We start from the raw sequence: 18,291 nt of genomic DNA, 5'->3' as shown, positions 1-18,291 counted from the left end.
AAGTCTACCGCGCGGAGGTTGCCCGGTCGGATTTACATTTCTTTTGTATGTGCGCGCGCGTATGTCTGTGTGTCTGTGTGTGTGTGTAAATGTATGGCTAGATGCTGATTAGGCATGTGATTAGGCCTGATGTTCGAAATGTTTACCGTTTACTTCAATACAAGCACGTATTCTTTTCTTGAAATTATTTGTTGCATAAAGAATTTCATCGGCAAAAAGCTCCGCTAGGCGGCGCATGGCGTAACAATTAATCCGTACATAAAATTCACTTAAGCGGAATTATTAACAGGCTCTCCAGCGAAGAAAAATGATCTTCTCTTGCAGAAAAGCACGTAACGAAATTCTCATTAATCAGCTATGTCGTATTCAAACGCAGAAGCTTCGGATATGATGCTTATTTTAGGTGAATGTGGTGGTCAATTTAGAGCAGCTGCAAGATTGTGGCGAGAACGATACCCAGATCGCATTCCTCACTCATACAATGTTTTTTCTCGCTTAAGTAAACGAATTATTAATAAAGGCATTATTCAACCTGATCACAATAAAGGTAGACAAATTCGACGCCCAGTTATAGAGGAAAGGACGCCAGAAATTCTTGCATCTGCTCAATTGTATCCCCACGATTCATTAAGGCATAGAGAAAGAGATTCTGGTATTAGTCGTGCCACGGTCCACCGGATTTTTCATGAAAACAAGCTGCATCCGTACAGGATGAGTCTTCACCAAGCATTGACGATTGTCGATTTTAGAAACAGACTTGAATTTTGCAATTGGATACATCAACAACCACAAAACTTTCATCAGAAAATTTTATTTTCTGATGAAAGCACATTTAAAAGTGACGGGTCTGTAAATACTTGGAACTGTCGTTATTGGGCACAAGAAAATCCTCATTGGTTCCGAGAAATTGACCATCAACATGTTTGGAAAGTCAATGTTTGGTGCGGAATTATTGAAAAACATGTCGTTGGGCCATTTTTCTTTGAAGAGGACTTAAACGGTGCTCAATATGCCATTTTCATTGAAAATAATCTTCCGCTTTTGCTTGAAAATATTCCTCTACAATTACGCCTAAACATGTTTTTTCAGCAAGATGGATGCCCAGCGCATACATCTATAGTTGCTCGTCAACGATTGAACAATATGTTTCCAAACAAATGGATAGGCAAATATGGCCCACATCATTGGCCAGCACGATCACCGGACCTCAGTGTTCTCGATTACTATTTGTGGGGAAGAGTAAAAGATCTGGTATACTGTGAACCCCCAACGACAAGAGATAATATGATTCATAGAATACGCGACGCTATTCGTTCTTTAGATGCCGATGAAATTGTTTATGCAACAAATAATTTCAAGAAAAGAATACGTGCTTGTATTGAAGTAAACGGTAAACATTTCGAACATCAGGCCTAATCACATGTAGCATCTAGCCATACATTTACACACACACACAGACACACAGACATACGCGCGCGCACATACAAAAGAAATGTAAATCCGACCGGACAACCTCCGCGCGGTAGACTTTGAGTAATGCTAACGCCGGCGGTACTGTAACTTTCAAGCTCCATAACTCAAAAACTACTTAATAAAAAGAGACTTACATATAGTGTTTTGAAAAGCTCTCGAGATAAGCTACAAGAATATGGAATGAAATATAGGTACTTCCATTTAAAAATTTCAAGGTCATTTTTATATGACCTTGACAACACTCTTCAAGGTCATACTAATATTACTATGTAATGCATTACTTGAAGCTCTACAACTTTTGTCTGAAACATTTTTGTCTGCCGCGCTCAGTTTTCGATATAATAGGATGATACGGGTGGTCTGAGACACCCTGTATATATCCCGGACCATTTAACCTATAAGCACACATCTGTCTGTGGTAAACATTACGAAGCACTAGCGCCCTTGTACCAAAAGCTGGAACTGTACAAGAATCGCGCATGCGCACATTGGGGACTTGCGAACGATGACGACGTGGACGTTTCTTACAAGAAATTTTTCATATTGAAACTTTGCATCGTGATATCTTCGTTTATAATGAACGTAGAGCAAAAATAAAGACACTTTCCTTATTTAATTCGACCTCAATCTTTCGATTAAGACTAGTAAAAACTCGATCGCTTCAGCCGTTATTGAGCATCCGAAATCTATGATTACCTCAACTGTCCGATTCGCGTAAAGATACACGGTGCCTCGCTTCTAAGGGGTCGGCTTCGCCCAAACTAGGCGCGAGACACTACCGTGTCTCTTGATATATATATATATATATATATATATATATATATATGTATTATATTATATAGATTTTATGTAGACTTTAACTTTACCCAGTTTCTTCAAAAGATATTTAGTTTAATTTTTACTTGTACTTGGTATTGCACTTGTTTCCATTTCCTGTACTCTTTTAGAATCTACGTCACAGTCATTAGAAATAGTTATTTCTAATGGTCGCTTTGCTTGCTTTCTTATTTCCCTAAAACATTTAAAACCACAAATTTAAAGTTGTTATATGTTATAAAACATAATAAGAACCGCTAAATATATTATCCTATACAGGGTCGGCATGTTTTAAACAATTTGTTTAAAACTGTTTGATTAAAACATGTTTAAAACAGTGTACACTGTTTTAAACATTTTTGTTTTAAACAGTTTTAAACTACTGTTTAAAACTGTTTAAAACATTGCAATTAAAACATATGATTATTTGAAAAAGAAACTGTAAAGAAAAACAAAAACAAACAAAAACTAATAGATGTGCAAAACTAATGTTGCAAAAAGGTTTTTGTTTTAATTTTTTTAGTTTTTTATCTATATTTATATGTAACATATAGATATAAAAATATAAATATAAATAATGAAATAAAAATAATAAGATAAGTATTATTTTAACAGAATATTTATTTTTGGATATTAAATATATTAAGTAACAATCAATATAATTGAATATATTAAAGACTACTTATAAATTATAAAGCTATCTGCACAAACTATTAAAATCTAAATTATAACACATTGCATTTTACATTTTATCTATTGCAAATAATTAAATAATGTTATTTCTTTAACTAAAAAAATAAACATTACGAAAAAATGAACGGTAACAATAACATATTGGAATTGGGAATTGCATTGCAGTCATTGCATATTGGGTATTTTTTTAATACCTACTTTTATAAATTTAATTAAAATTAATAATTCAAAATAAAATAAAGAATATATAATTTTATATATTAATAAAGAATTATTACTCAACTAAGAAAAACTTGTTTAAAAGATTATATTATATAGACTCAGTTTCAATCTCAGTTTGATCAACCTTTTTATTGAGTGCTTTCAAAATTGTTACTAATTTTGAAGCTTTTTCTACGCCTAATCTGTTTCTCAGTTTTGTGTGCACTAAACCAAAAGCTGAAAACAGTCTTTCTATGCCAGCAGAAGAAGCAATTGCTGTATGAATTTGTGTTACTAAGTCAAACGTTACAGTATTAACATTTTCTTTTAACGCAAGCCACCATGTTATCGGTTTAACATTTTTAATGGATTCCTCAGAAAAAAGACGCGAGTGGTCGAACATTACATTACGATTACGGTTACATTACATTACGATTACACAGATCAAAGCTATCAAGTGTTTTTTTTACTTGTTTAAAACATGTTTTTTTTTGTTTTAAAACATGTTTTTTTCTTACTTTACTTAAAAACACGTATAAAATAAAAAAACATTGTTTTAAACAAAAAAATCAATGTTTTTTGTTTAAAATGAAAAAAACAAGTTTTTTGCCAACCCTGATCCTATATGTTAACAGCCACATTGGCATTTTTAACTTTAACTAATGAGCGCTCCGTTTTATTTTTATATGTTGAAAAAATCATATTAAAGTTAAAAGGTACATGATTTCAAAACGCCATCTGAGACCTTTGATATATAAGATTTTTATATATAATATAATAACAAAAGAGAAAATAAAACATAACATACGTTTCATCTTTTTTTTACAGGAGAATATTCTGTTAGCTCTAACAAGCAACTGGTCTTCTAAAATTTTATCGTTAATGTTAGTTCTTAATGGAGATAAAATATATTTCAGTCCAGAAAACAGTCGTTCTACACTAACTTGAGTTGCAGGTACAGATAGGACAACAATTGCTAATTTATATAATTCAGGTTGATACTCTCTTTTCTTCCCAAAACTGTAATATATTTGTTTTTCTACTAATTCTCTTTTGTTCGATATCATATGTTTCAAGTTCAGTTTCAAGTCGTCGTAACTGAAGATACGAATCCTGTTTTTTCGATGATAACAATAAATATGAATTTGTTATATCACGACGTTGTCTTTCTTTTAATTTGAGGAGGTTTTCTAATTCGTCACATGTGGAATCTGTTCCGCTTGAGGTCGAAGGAGAATTTCTATCATTTAAGTTCAAATTTTCATCGCAATTTTGTATCGATAGCATTTTGATCCAAACATGTTTTAAATGATTTTTAGCTCTCTCTATCTGTGTTTTTTCTAGCAAGATTTTATATCTAGGATCCATGAAAACAGCTGATAATAATACATCATTATTCAGTAGATTTTGTTCTCTAGATGTGATTTGCTCTAAAATGAGTGCAGCAAAAGAATTATGTATTGCTTTTGTTGCTATTTTTATTTCATACCAAGTGCCAAAAAATTCACTGAGAGTTAATTGCTCTGCTTGCAGTTTCTTTGTACCAATTTTTGATGGTTGTAGTGTTGCACATATTTCTTTAATTTTCATCCATTCATTATCTTTTAATGTCGTAAAATTTTGAAATTTTGTGACCGATAGTTCTTCACAATAATCTTTTAACAATAATAAACTTTCAAGCATATTTACAGTAGAGCACCAACGGGTTGGACAGTCAATTATAGGTTTCTTTAAATTTTGTTTCTTTATTAAATATATAAACGTTTGTGTTCTAAGCTTTTTTATTACATTTCTGGCTTTTGATATTAAACATGATACAGCTTTTGTTTTTTTAAACGCATCATCTATTGCAAGTTGTAATGTGTGAGCTGCACATCTAATTCCTACAATTTTTGATATTGGATATTAACATTATTAACTATTAAGTGTAGAATATGACAAAAAAGATATAAAGTTTTTACTTATCGGAATAAAATTATTTTAAAAGATTTTGTAAGGATTAAAAAAACATGAAATGTAAGTATTTAATAGACGATCATTTTTTTGAACAATTAAAATTTTAAATAATAATTATTAATTTAAAAATGTGTTACCGGTTAAAATGTTGCTTTGAAAATTAAGTTCTATATCGCCAGTTTCTATTTCTTCGAGAACGTTTAAATCACAATCTGTTTTATCATGTTCGCTATCATCTTCTTCATTTTCATTTAATTCTAAATGTGTATTGAAATTATCATCATCATTTTTTTCATCTTCTTTTAGAATTTCTACATTACAATTACAATCTCCACATTCCGAAGATAATATCCGTACTGCTTTTAACATATTTGCACCGTTATCCGTGGTTATAGTATATATTTGATCCAATGATATATTGAATGACAAACAAACATTTTTAATAATTGTTCTTAAATATTCACCTGCAAGATTAAAAATCTAAGAATATAAAAGTTGAAAATCTAAATGATTATAAAAAAATACAAGAATATAAAAGAATATAAAATTAGAAGATGTATATATATTTATATATATATATATATAATATATATTATATATATAAATTACCTGTGTGTTTTTCTTTTAGTTCCTTTAGTGCCAGAGTTCTTAATATAATTTTTGCATTTTTGATGTATTGTATATTAATTCCTAAAAATGATCTATCTAATCTAGTAACGGCATCAACTTTAATCGAAATCAGATTATATTCTGTATTTTTTCAGATATTTCTTTCCTTATTTTAGTAGCTTCTTCAAAAATTTTCTTTTGTATCGATTCAGATGAAATAGAAAACTTTTGTTTATATTTGTCTTCTATCGCGCACTTAATTGGATTTATAATTTTTTGAAATCCAGAATTGTTCAAAATACTAAATGGTCTTTCATTAACCGTGACCAATTCTACACAATTATTTTCGAAATCCGTTTTAGTAGCTTGTAATTTTATCATTTTCATTTCAGTTAATTGCTGTTGTTTTTCTTGGCTTTTTTGTAACATAATTCTGCTTTCCCTGCATGTACTTGAAACTTCGATAAAATCATTTTCTTTAAATTCGTGGGAACGTATTAAATGTTTTTTTAAATTTGTTCCATGCTTACCCTTAAAAAATATGAATTTTAAATTTTACAATAAGAAATAAATGAGGCATATTAATTATTAATTAACGATAATTTTTAAGGTTATGTGTAAGAAAATCGGCTAAAAAATTAATATATACTTAACTAATATATATATATATATATATATATATATATAATATTAAGTTTTGTCTTAATAGAATACTTATAAGTTTATTTCAGTTTTGTTCATTAACTTTTAGATGATGAAGTAGATTGAATAAATTTATTCAGTTTTGTTCGTTAACTTTTAGAGTAATTTGAATAAATAAGTTTATTTCAGTTTTGTTCGTTAACTTTTAGAGTAATTTGAACAAATAAGTTTATTTCAGTTTTGATCTTTAACTTTTAAAATATTTCAAATATAAGTAGTTTATTTCAATTTTTAACTTCTATAAAACGGAAAAAATATTATTTTTATGATTATCAAGTTTTATGATTTCTTTTATGTTAAATAATGCGTGCAATTTAACTTTAAGTGTACATACTAGCCTATGTAATTTGCTAAGTTGTTAAACACTGTGATCAAAAAGCTGACATTTTTGTAAGCTGTGATTAAAAAACTATGATATTGTTTTAAAAAAACAAGATTAAAAAGAGATTAAATACAATGTAGTGTGAAATAATTCATTTTTTTTCTTTTCTTACATTTTATAGTTTGACTAAATTTTAAAAGTGATATATAAATGAAATATTTTAATTAAAAATTGGTAGACTTAAATTCGACGTAACTAGCAAAAGTTTATTCAATTATATTCACAACGTTTTGACGGATCATCACAGCTATGAGACGTGTTTTCTTTGATTGTCTCTATTTACATTTTATTACTTTGATGATTTAGATTTATATATTTATAATTTAACCACCACATCGTTTATCAATTAATGTTTTTCACTTGATAAGGACCACAACCAAATGGTCGAAACGTTGTGAATATAATTGAATAAACTTTTGCTAGTTACGTCGAATTTAAGTCTACCAATTTATATTTACCACTAGCGATATATACTATTTCTGAATTATTTAATTAAAAAGTTGCAAATAATGCTATGTTCTCTTTTTATACTGATTAGAAAGATTGCTCTATATAAATTCAAAAGATTATGGTTTTACTGTTCAATATATTATAACTAATGTAAAATAAATTACTTTTAGTTCATATGTTAAATAAAAGATATTAAAAGTATTTCTCTTTGCATTATTTAAGGCATTTTTTCTATTTATCGAGTAAAAATATATAGTTTAATTGATGTATAATTAGTTTTTTAATATATTGTTTAGAAAGAATGCTCTGTATTCTTTCTAATCAATATTAAAAAACTAATAACATAAATTAAACTATTTTTACTCAATAAATAGAAAAAATGCTGCAAATAAATGTAGAGAAAAATACTTTTAATATCTTTTACTTAACATATTAACTAAATAATTTGTTTTACATTATTAATTATAAAATATATTGAACAGTAACAAAAGTGTTGTTGAATTTGCTGACTCCGAGTTCAGTCGAGTTATGTGCTTTCTGTCTTTTTATATTATAAATATAAAGAAAAGAGAAAGCACTCGACTCTAAAATGGAATTAATAAATCTAATACATTTGATTTCACTTTTAGAATTTTTCCCTTTAGACGCTTAAGAAATGTCCCTAACATATCCTATAGAAATCCTCAAGACATCCCTAACATATCCTATAGAAATTTTCAGGACGTCCCGAACATCCTATAGACGCTTAAAAAATGTCCCTAACATATCCTATAGAAATCCTCAGGACGTCCCTAACATATCCTATAGAAATTCTCAGGACGTCCCTAACATCCTATAGAAATTTTCAAGACGTCCTATAGAAATCCTCAGAACATCCTGAGGCTGTCCGGCAGGATATCCTGTGGATGTCTGAAGAACTAGTATTCAGCTCTCATTTGTTATTCCTCAGGACGTCCTGAGTATATCCCGGGACAAAAATAGGATATCCACAGGATATCCGTAATGTCCGTCCTGGATCTCCTTCGGATTTCCCGAGGACGTCATTGTGCTATCTGGGTTGCTTTGTGGTATTCTCAAAATGTCAGCTCAATGATAGAAACTCAAATCAGAATTTTATTATAATGAACGTATATGTTTACTGAACATCTTTTTCATGGAAGATTACTGTTTTTTTCTTTTTGCTTATGTATTCTTGCTGGATGTAAAGAAACACATGAAACAGACCAATTAATAAATCTTCAAAAAATTACAAGAGAGAGAACATATTTTCTGAATGTGAGATTGATGAGACTGTTATTGAAGAAGAAAATCTGCGTGGTCAGGAGAAAGAGAATTCAGCCTCCTGTGCAGTTAGTCCTATATAGTTTCTAACGCGATAATTGGGAGGTATAGTAATGTATAAATTATATACATTATTTGATTTTCAAGTAGCATGAAAGTGGGGACCATGCCCATTAAACTTTCAAAAGTAGTGTCTTCAAAATCTCCTTGCATGATTTATTTCCTTTTATTTAAAGGCATGCCCCCTCTCCCAGATTTGAGGCTGCCAGTAAAAATAGCCTAGTCAAAACGATGTCAATATGACGTCAAAACTGTCGTTTATTATCATTTTCTCTGTTCTACCTGGCTGGGGGTCGATTGTGAACTTAAAAACTTAGTGAAAATTACAAAAGTAAGCGAATTTACTAGAATATTTATAATTTCATTGGTTATACATTTGGTGAATTCGCTCACTTTTGTCATTTTCACTAAATTTTGAAATACACAATCGACCCCCTGGAATACAAGCAAAATTCGGTATTTATGTGTAAACATATTTAAATTAATTGATTAATTGTGATTTCGTAGCCAAAAAGTCCATCAATATTGTTTCGACCGAAGAAATCTCGACTTACATTTTATCCAATCAATGAAAAGCAGCTTAACATGCGATGTAAAGCTGACAGAGCAAAATTAAATGGTTGGGATTGCTGGGAATGCAGAGAAGTAATTATTAACAGTATGTAGTTATATATATACATATATATATATATATATATAAGATATGAATAAATAACAAATATAAATAAATAAATAAAAATATTTTTTTCATAAATAAGTAATTCATGATATAATTTTTAGTATTATATGAATTTGTCATTGTCAAAAGAAGATTTACAAAAACGGAAGAATCAATGCTCGCGACATCGACACAAATATGAGCGACCAAATACACCAGAAGGTTTAATATTTTATTTTATTATCACTTTTTTATGTTATATATAATAAATATAATCTTCTTAAAGGTTTTTGGGATCCGGAGTTTCCCGAGACATTCTCAAGCACTTTTTGACAGAATATGTTTCGTCATTCGAATCTGATTCTCGAGGCTTCATTGCAACTCGTGGTACAGTAACATTATCATTGCCATCTTTTTCATCACTCATTTTGACATCATACTCCTCATCAATTTGATGTCACTTTGACATCATTTTGACTAGGTTGTTTTAACTGGTGCATCTGCCTCTGACTTTATATAATTTAAATGTTATATGTGGATTTAGTGTCCAAAGAAAAAACCAGAGACTCCATTACAACAAATACAATCATGAATATAATATAAGAATATAATCATGAATGCCTTTGTATTGACAGCTTACTGTGGCTATATATTCCTGCAGAATACACTGAAAAGGAAGAAAGTGACTGTAACAAGTTGTTCATCTGCAACAAAATCGAAGAGAGAAAAAATATACAGCAGTGACAGTGACAGTGACTCTGCAGAAAATAATGGAGAGCAAAAGATTCACGAGGTAGCTTCAATTCTATGTAGAAATTTCTATCCTCTGTTATTTTTACTGAAAGTTATTCACCCATTTGGCAGGATGAAGAAGCTGAACAAATATCTTTATCCAGTGGATCTGAGGAAGAGATTGATAATATTAAAGATAAACAAGTGAAGAAAGTAAATATTTTTCTTGCAAAACTTATTACACAGTCATTACTATTACTATTATCTCTACTGAATTTTAATTTTTTTACAGGTAGCGGCTCGCTTAGCTGCCATGCTTGATATAAAGGTCCTGTTATAGCCCGAACTATAACCAGTAATTATTAGGAATAAGAATATTATAAAACATTTTTACTTATAAACGAGCGCTCTAGCCAAGCGCTCGTCGAACGAAAACGCTAACGCAGCGAAACACGCACGAAGCACGGAAATCGCGAGCTGCAAGCGAAGGCCAGGGACTTCGACCTGCTTCGCTTGCATTTAGACCAAAAACGCGTGAATATTATTAACCAATCGGGGACTTGTTTCCAAGGGCCTCGCCCATTGAAAATCAAAGAACAAAAGAAGATATAAGACGGAGAGCCCGCCCACGAAGGCAGTCTCGAATAAAACTCCTAAACATCAAGACGGTAATAAGAATCGCTAATAAGAATCCGGAACATCAGGACGAGACTCACTAATAAAAATCTGAATCATTAAGAAGAATTACTAATAAACGCTCGCTAGCCAAACCTCGAATGTTACGCGAATATTTAATTAAAGAAATAACGAGAAATAAAGTGAAACCAAATTTAATCAGAAATAAAAGTGTATTTTAAGAGAAAGAAAAGAGTACAACACTCCTAACTTCCTACGAAGTCCTGCACGACCCGAGGATCCTCATCCTTAATTCGGCGCAACCCCAGTGCCTTGCTCGAGGCACACAACAGTCCTTACAAAGCTAGCCTCTTTGAATTCATCCATCTCTTTGTCTGAAGAAAACCTTCAGTCATTCTTATTTCCTCAGAATGGAGGTGTATATATTTTTCTTTTTTTTTGCAATGTCCTTTAATGGACACTTATTACAAAGTTTATATGCCCCAGGTAAGAAGACTTCTGAAGAAGCTATTTACAATAGTGGAGCTAACAATGTACAATTGGCATTGAATCCTGCCACGAAAGAAATTGTATCACCTGAGTGTGATGAATCTGGAGCAGGAGCTGGCTCTTCAGGCCTTATTGTTAGTGACCGTTCCAACAAAATTAAACCATCATCTAGATCATATTATGTCAATGATAATATTTTGCAGGCTACAAAATCAACTGTAATAGAAGAAAAGACGATCCCCAGAAACTGTGAATGTAATTTCAGCTGGAACTGGATTTAAAGAACAGGCTGAAAATAATACAGTTGTGAAGCAGGAAGGCCAGACCAAGAACTCAAACTCTATGTTTTGTACAGATAAAAGCAAGGTGAGATTAAAAAATCTAATTTGAAAATTTCTGTGTCCGTGAAGTTGGCATATCATTTTCCAGCAGATAAAAAATAAAAGGGAGTTCTCATCGCATGCAGTCGAGTTCTATAGTTCCTGATAGTTTTTAGTAATAGTTCTGTTGATTTTATCCAAAAAAACACCGATCGAAAAAATGATCTGCTAACTTCCCGTAGCAAATCATTTTCTAGCAGATCAAAAATAGAGGGGAGTTCTTCTCGCATGCAGTAGAGTTCTATAGTTCCTGATAGTTTTTAGTAATAGTTCTATTGATTTTATCCAAAAAAAACACCGATCGAAAAAATAATCTGAAACTCCTAATTTTGAATATAGAGGTGATATGCTGCACGTATTTCGACAGTTCTGTTTATTATGAAATAGTTCTCGTGTAGTTTTGGGTATATACATTGTTTTTCCATAGAGTTCTGACGGTGAGAATAATTAGGAAATTTTTTAAACAATTATTTTACCCGAAAAACTCCTATTTTCGATTATATAGAGGTGATATTGCTGGTAGTATTTCGACAGTTCTGTTTGTTATGAAATAGTTCTCGTGTAGTTTTGGGTATGTACATTGTCTTTCCAAAGAGTTCTGACGGTGAGAATAATTAGGAAATTTTTTAAACAATTTTACCCGAAAAACTCCAATTTTCGAATCTAAAGGTGCTATGCTGGCCGTATTTCGATAGTTCTGTTTATTATAAAATAGTTCTCGTGTAGTATGGGGTATGTACATTGTTTTTCCAAAGGGTTCTGACGGTGAGATTAATTTGAAAATTTTTTACCCGAATTTTGTTTAAAAAATTTTCTAATTATTTTCATCGTCAGAACTCTTTGGATAGACAATGTACATACTCAAAACTACACGATAACTATTTCATAATAAACAGAACTGTCGAAATACGGCCAGCATATCACCTCTATATTCGAAAATAGGAATTTTTCAGGTAAAATAATTGTTTAAAAAATTTTCTAATTATTTTCATCGTCAGAACTCTTTGGAAAGACAATGTACATACCCAAAACTACACGAGAACTATTTTATAATAAACAGAACTGTCGAAATACGGCCAACATATCACCTCTATATATGAAAATAGGAGTTTTTCGGGTAAAATAATTGTTTAAAAAATTTTCAAATTACTCTCACCGTCAGAACTCTTTGGAAAGACAATGTACATACCCAAAACTACACGAGAACTATTTTATATTAAACAGAACTGTCAAAATACGGCCAGCATATCACCTCTATATTCGAAAATAGGAGTTTTTCGGGTAAAATAATTGTTTAAAACATTTTCAAATTATTCTCACCGTCGGAACTTTTTGGAAAGACAATGTATATACTCAAAACTACACGAGAATTATTTTATAATAAACAGAACTGTCGAAATACGTCCAGCATATCACCTCTATCTTTAAAAATAGGAGTTTCAGATCATTTTTTCAATCGGTGTTTTTTTGGATAAAATCAACAGAACTATTATTAAAAACTATCAGGAACTATAGAACTCTACTGCATGCGAGAAGAACTCCTCTCTATTTTTGATCTGCTTGAAAATGATCTGCTACGGGAAGTTAGCAGATCATTTTTTCGATCGGTGTTTTTTTTTTATAAAATCGACAGAACTATTACTAAAAACTATCAGGAACTATAGAACTCGATTGCATGTGATAAGAACTCCCTTTTATTTTTGATCTGCTGGAAAATGATATGCCAACTTCACGGACATAAAATTTCTTATATTATAACTGCAAGTACACTTTATATATTTTTTGTTCTCAAAGGGAATCCTAATCGGTGATGACGTATACTGCACATCAAAGTTATACAAGACTGCAGAGGAGTCAAACTCTGCTACTAAAGCAGTCAAACGTCTATTGGAGGGTGTGTTTACATTGGAGTCGCTTCTTCAGTGTACTGTGTCTGGTCTTCCACCAAGAGGTAAGGGTCACCAAGCCTATGCAGACCCAAGTTCTATTAAAAAATTTCTAGAACCTGCTGGAGTAGATGCGATTATTGGTAAGTTTAGAATATATTAAGTTTTATTTACTTGCGTTGATGAAAAATATGGTCTTCAGAATTGCTCATAAATACTCTCAATTTTCTAGATAAGGCTCTCGAATGGCAGAAATTCAAACATTGGCGTCCTAAAAAGGATTCTACTCAATTACGGAGTGCCATGGCAGTGCGTCTCTGCGAAATCAGGGAGAGAGAGCAAAAGCGCCAGTCTAATGAATCCAGAGTATAATATCTCTTACAAATATCATGACAAAGAGTTTTAGCGATTCTTCCATGCAGTATCGATCTTTAGTTTGATGAAATATATAAAGAACTTCTCCATTTTTATTCTTTTGAGCTAGCAAATTGTATTCTTAGTTTTTATGATTGTGATTAATATTTTGTGCCACTACATCAGTCTTTTTAGTCAGATCTTTTTGTTGCTAGCAATTAATATTTGTTTTTATGTATTCGTGTTGATTAGTGCCTATAAAGTGTTGCGTTTCATAAATTTTATCAGAAGTTTACTTATCTTTTTTTTAAATCAAATTTCTTACTGAGCATAATTTTATGTTTTTACATATATTCTATTTTGTTATATTCAAGATCTACTTATAATGTGATTCTCTCATAATTATTCAGAAAAAAATGTCTTGTAGCAAAAACTATTAAAGAATTTATGAAAAATTATGTGAAAAATTAGTTTATTGTCACTGCTTTAGTTATTGCTATGATGCATCGAAGTTTTTTTTTTATCAAGAAAGCATTTCGATTTGTGATTTAAGTTGTAAGTATTGGCGTTACAAATAATGAGTTTAGTTTTGTACCACTGGATTTAAGCAAACCAATATAGACACAATAATCGTAATTTATAAACACTATTTTTTTCAATTGTATCTTATAACTCATTCCCTGTTGATACCATTCTCCAATCCCATTATTAACCTAATCAGCAGACAATGTTTTTTAAACATTGCCTGTTGATTGCGGGACTGCAACATTTTGGCAATTGCTACTACAGGGTACCGATCATGTAACTTTTTCCCTAGGGCGGAAACGTGAAAAGTTTCATGTAACTATCTCTTTTTATTGGTGTTGAATAGAAAGAGATAAATTTTTTACTTTTCACGTTTCCGCCTATAAGAAATGTTACATGATCGGTGACCAAGTGCGCGCAGCGCCTTAATAGCCTTATAAAGAACATATTAAGACCTTATTTTAATTAAATTTAAATTAAGATTCAGGACTTATTAATTTCATATATGATTTCAATTAGATTGTAATTTAATTTGAATATATTAGCTAATTAAATCCTTATTTAGACAAATTAAATATGAATATCTTGATGATACTAACAATAGAAGTACGTATATATACTTTGCATACTACGAAACATGTACGAGTATGTATGTCGATTAAGAATATACGACATGTATACATATATGTTTTGTAGTATACGAAGTATATATACATTCTGGACATTTTTAATCGACATTCTTATATTCTTAATTAGTTTTATATATAATGCTGTTAATCAGTATTAATTTAAATCAAATAAAATTTAAATAAAGATTTTATTAACGTCTAAATTAAGTTCATATTTAACTGTTTTTCGCGGGAGTGTCTATTCTTTTACGAGATTTCTGCAAATATGTAATTTGCAAACACTCTTGAGCAGGGACCCGGACCGGACCGAAATCGAAACCGATAACCGTTTTAGAACCCATTTTTGTACTCGAACCGGACCGTAACCGTATCGAAATTTTGGATTGTAAAATACCGGAACCGATACCGGATCAATAAAATATTTTTTCGATTTTCGGTTTTTTTAGGTTTCTTTTCGGTTTCTAGTTTCTAGTTTCTATTGTGTTCAACATTCGAGATAAGCCTTGTGTGCCGAGCGCATACGTAAACGACTTTTTCCTTAAGGTGCAATTTCATGGAGCGAAGAAAAGCTAGCGTTTCATCCCCACTCTACCGCAATACAAAGCAGCGTTGAAAAGCCGTTTGCTATCGCCTCCTGCTTTTTCATGGAACGAAGGAAAGCTAGCGTATTACTCCCACTCTATCGCAATACAAAACAGCGTTGAAAAGCAAAAATAAAAATTTTTTGACTGCTCCGTTTTGCGAAGTTCTCTTTAATAATTAACCGCGTTTAAAAATGGATTATAATAATCAATACAAGTATATAGAACAATATAGACATTCAGTGGCAATTGCAGTTGCAGCAGAAATTAGGAGACGACGCATAGCGGTTGCAACTTCTACAATGCTTCTTTTAAAAAAGAAAAAGAAAACATATAAAAAGAAACAATATTGGGTAGCACCTATTTTCGAAAATAGAAACGAACACAGTTTTTTCTTTGCGTCGGTCCCGAAGTTAATATTGGAGGATATACGATTCCATAAATATTTTCGGATGACTGCAACACAGTTGGAAGAATTGTTGAGCTTAATCGGAGCAAAATTGCAAAAACAGGACGTCATTCGACAATCTATCTCATCATCTGAACGATTGGCATTAACATTGAGGTTTGTTTGGTTTGATCCAATTTTAATTTTTTTAACTTACAAGGGGAGGCTCCGGATTTGTCCCCTCCGATTTTAATATATAAAATATATGTTATAGTACCACCCTCTCACAAGTCACAAGTAAAGCCATTCGATGCAATTCTCAAGCATTTATGAGAAAAAAAATTAATTTAAACTTTATTTAACATTTTTATCTTTATATATTTTTAATTTTATTTATTTATTCTCCATATAATAGCATTTATATGCACTGAAAAAATTGTATAAAATTAGAAAAACTAATTAAAATTTAATAGAGCAATAAAAGTATATAAAGATAAAAATGTTAAATAAAGTTTAAATAATGCTGGATCATCATTTTATAATTATAAACATGCTCATAGGATAGTATTAATGGCTATTTGTGATGCAAATTATATAATCCGTTTTGTGGATATTGGGGCATATGGAAGACGAAGTGATGGTGGCATTTTTAAAGACAGCGCTATAGGGAAAGCATTTGATGAAGGCCGAATGAATATTCCACGGCCAGCAGCGATTTCAGAAGGAGCACCTCTTTTGCCTTATTGTCTTGTGGGAGACGAAGCTTTTCCTTTAAAGCCATATTTGCTTCGTACATATCCAGGTAGACATGGACTTACACCGGAACAAGATGTGTACAATTATCGTCTGAGTCGTGCGAGACGAGTGATAGAGAACACATTTGGCATACTTGCTAGTCAATGGAGAATATACAGAAAGCCAATTATCGCCAGTCCTAAAAACGCTAAACTAATGGTTCAGGCAACCGTTTGTCTCCACAATTGGCTTCGTCGATAAGACATTGACGTGAATGTATATGCCTCCGTGTTTGGTCGATGTCGATGATCCACATTGTCCAAATAGCTTCAAACCAGGATCTTGACGAACCATCATGGAAGCTGGATGTGCATTCAAAGATATTTCAAATTGTGGATCAAACATGAGTACCAAACAATGCATAGAAATTAGAGATGAATTTTGCCGTTATTTTAATAATGAGGGAGCAGTGCCGTGGCAAAATAATAGAACTAAATAAAATCAAACTAAAATTACAGTATGGCCTAGTTTGGCACAGGGCCTAAATAATTATATTATACTCTCAAAGAATTATAAATAAACTATAAATATAAAAAAATAATACTTTAGTTTTATTTACATGTACTTTTCTATTAAATTATGTAATAAATGTTTTAATAATAATATAATATAAATAATAAAAAATAATGCAACTGCATAAACCCAATAAATGCTAAGTATTCCTTAAATATTCCATTCGTATTCCGGAATACGAATGGAATATTTAAGGAATATGTAGCGTTTACTGGAAATATTCACAATAGTTGACACAATAGTTTATATTGCATTTACATTATTATTAGTTTCTATTACTTTTTTGCTTTGCAGCATTTATAATTTGTAATATTTGCAACATTACGTTGTCTACCAATTGAGGATCAAGTTCTTTAAGATGAGCAGTAATAAGATTCCCAAATAATGTTGCTTTGTCAACCGATGATGGCACAGGAGGCATAAACGGCGGAACGTTGACAGTAACTGGTTGACTGAGGGCATCCGACAATCGATCAAGAATTCCGTCCACAGAATCATCTATGCTGAGACGACGTTTGCTATTACCTATAACCATATTCAGATTATGGCCGGTATTCATAGTCCGTTCTTATATTTAATATCGTCTTAAGATCTCGTTCAACCAATCAAGAGATGCTATGCGAGCATTTGATTGGTTAAACGAGGTCTTAAGACGATCTTAAATATAAGAACGGACTATGAATACCGGCCTATGTATTTGCCCATTTAAATTATAAAATTTAAGAAAAATTGGTTAATTTTTGGTTTTTTCTTTTCCAATTCCTTTTCATAAAAAAATAACTAATAACTTAACATACGTGATCCACGACCACTGCTGCTGCTGTTGCCATCATAAATGGTACTTTCAACATCACTGGATTCTTCAATATTTTCATTATTTTCAGTAGTAATACTATGCCGGTTCTAACCCATGGGGCTCCGAGGGGGGTGCGGGGCGCGGGGGGTTCTCCGGGGCGAGGGGTATGACATCACGCGGGGTAGGGGTATCTCGTAGGCGCGAGGGCTGACGTCACGCGGGTGGAGGGGGATGTTTCGACAAAGGAGGGGGAGTTTTCTGAGTGCAATATTTGTAGATGGTATCTTTACGACTTTTTTATGAGGG

General features: G+C 31.5%; 2 pseudogenes; one reads left to right on the top strand and one right to left on the bottom strand.

Annotated features, from left to right (window-relative positions):
• Window positions 1-2,211: 2,211 nt before the first annotated feature.
• Window positions 2,212-11,044, bottom strand: LOC145932827 (uncharacterized; annotated as a pseudogene).
• Window positions 11,045-11,092: 48 nt separating this feature from the next.
• Window positions 11,093-17,162, top strand: LOC145932826 (uncharacterized; annotated as a pseudogene).
• The last annotated feature ends 1,129 nt before the right edge of the window (window positions 17,163-18,291 follow it).

This window comes from Prenolepis imparis, unplaced genomic scaffold (assembly GCF_030444845.1).
Source record: "Prenolepis imparis isolate NDT839.2.m4 unplaced genomic scaffold, iyPreImpa1.0 SCAF_2, whole genome shotgun sequence".
NCBI classification, from domain to species: Eukaryota; Metazoa; Arthropoda; class Insecta; order Hymenoptera; family Formicidae; genus Prenolepis; species Prenolepis imparis.
Note: the sequence above shows the minus strand (reverse complement) of the source record. Positions and strands in the feature narration are given on the sequence as shown.